Raw genomic sequence first — 1,961 nt, 5'->3', positions numbered from 1 at the left:
AATATAAATACAAATGAAAAAATGAAGCACTTCACTTGGATGATTAGAAACTCCAGATCACTTTAATTCCTTGATTTTGAAAACCGGCCTCATCACCAAATAAATGGTACATTTGAGGTGGTGTAAGATTCTCCCCAAAGCATCCTTACCTTTATTTTTACAAGACTGATTGTAATTGCCCTTGTAGCAACTGTTTGATGTGCTAACACTGTATCCCAGTTCTTGAAAATTTACCAGGCACCCATTAGGTGGACATCTAAACCTACTACAAAAAGTAGATATAAAATACAGGCAAGGGAACACCACCAGCAAGAAGCCTACTTCTTTTGCCACCCCCAGCTGCTGGGAATTTCATAATGGTGACCATTAAAATGGTAGCTGAGCACCCATACTCAAGTTCCCAGAATTCTTGTCCTGGTTTGGGGCATCATCTTTTGTTTAGTCTGTGGCTGTTAAGTGTCTTTTAAGTTTAGAAATTCCCACAAATAATGTTCAGGTTGAGGGTCAGATCTCTAGGGTTCTGCCTTCTCCCCCCCCCCCCCCCCCTGGCTGCTAAGGAATGAGCTCTTCATGATTCTACTTGGCCCCCAGTTTCCATATAGTTTCTCCATCTTAAATCTATTGCTTACCTTGTGCTGCTGCTCATAGCTTTCCTTAGGAATAGCAGCAAAAACGATAGGATGTTTGAATTTCACTGAGGACAAGAGCTTGCTGAACAGAATCAGTGAAGTTGGCCATACGGTTGTTAATTTCACTGTGCTGCTGTTTGGCAAAGATAGAAGCAGCAACACTAACACAGGAGCTGGAGCCAACTGGCTGCAGAGCTGGCAATCCAATTTTGTTATCCTTACATTTGGAAGATTATTTTTGCAACTGTAAAGGCTGAAATGTAATTAGAAACAAGACTAAACCTATAATTCTACAGAAATTGGTATGTTAAGCTCTTTTACTCCCAGGAAGAACTTCCTGCTTGCCATTGGCGAAAGGGTTTTTGAAACCCTGTCCTGTGCAATTTCAGATTTTATAGCACAAAAGAAATCTGAGATAAGGCATCTTGAGAGAGAGCCTAGACCAGGGATTCTCAAACTTCCTTGCACCGCGACCCCTTCTGCCAACAAAAATTACTACACAACCACAGGAAGCGGGACTGATGTCTGAGCCTGCCGGAGCCCCACCACCTGGACAGGAGGCAGGGAGAGCAAAGTCCAAGCCCCACTATCCCAGGCAGGGGCCCTGTAACCTGAGCCCTGCCATCCAGGGCTGAAGTCGAAGCCTAAACCCCATTCTCCAGGGCTGAAGTCTTTGGGAGTCAGCCTTTGGGGGGGTTTGGGCTTGGGCCCCAGAGCTTGGGCTTTGGCCCCAGCAAGTCTAAACACTAGCCCTGGCAACCCCATTAAAATGGGGTTGCAATCCACAGTTTGAAAACCGCTGGTCTAGACTGAGTTCAATCAAAGGTTTGTCATCACTCTTTATAATCAAAACCATGAGCTGAGAATCATGACAAAACACATTAAGAATAAAGCTACCATCATTAAACATGGAAAAGCTATGTAGTCAAATGTATGGGTGTGTTAGGTCACATGTAATAATTGTTTAAACTGAGCATATTCTATATTTTTCTAGTTCCCAGTGTATTTCCTGAACATTTAAAAACCTAGAATTTGTATGTAGTTTTGTAATATTAAGTACACATTTTGCATGTAGCAGGTTAATTGTATATTGGTAACTAGTTAGGCTAGAGTGTAAAAACAGAGCAAAAATTGTGTGTAGGATAGGTATTTGCTAGAGGCAAAATTGTCTTGCAAAGTCTAGTTAACAAGATTTTATATTAACAATTGAATTCATATTATGAAATGACAATCCTAATTTAACAGATGATAGACTGGAACTGTGCAAATGACCTGTTTAACTGGATGTAGTCAGTTTGCATAGCATTGAAACTAATTGTGAATACTTGGTTA

Source organism: Gopherus evgoodei, chromosome 5 (genome assembly GCF_007399415.2).
Source record: "Gopherus evgoodei ecotype Sinaloan lineage chromosome 5, rGopEvg1_v1.p, whole genome shotgun sequence".
Classification (NCBI taxonomy): Eukaryota; Metazoa; Chordata; order Testudines; family Testudinidae; genus Gopherus; species Gopherus evgoodei.
Note: the sequence above shows the minus strand (reverse complement) of the source record.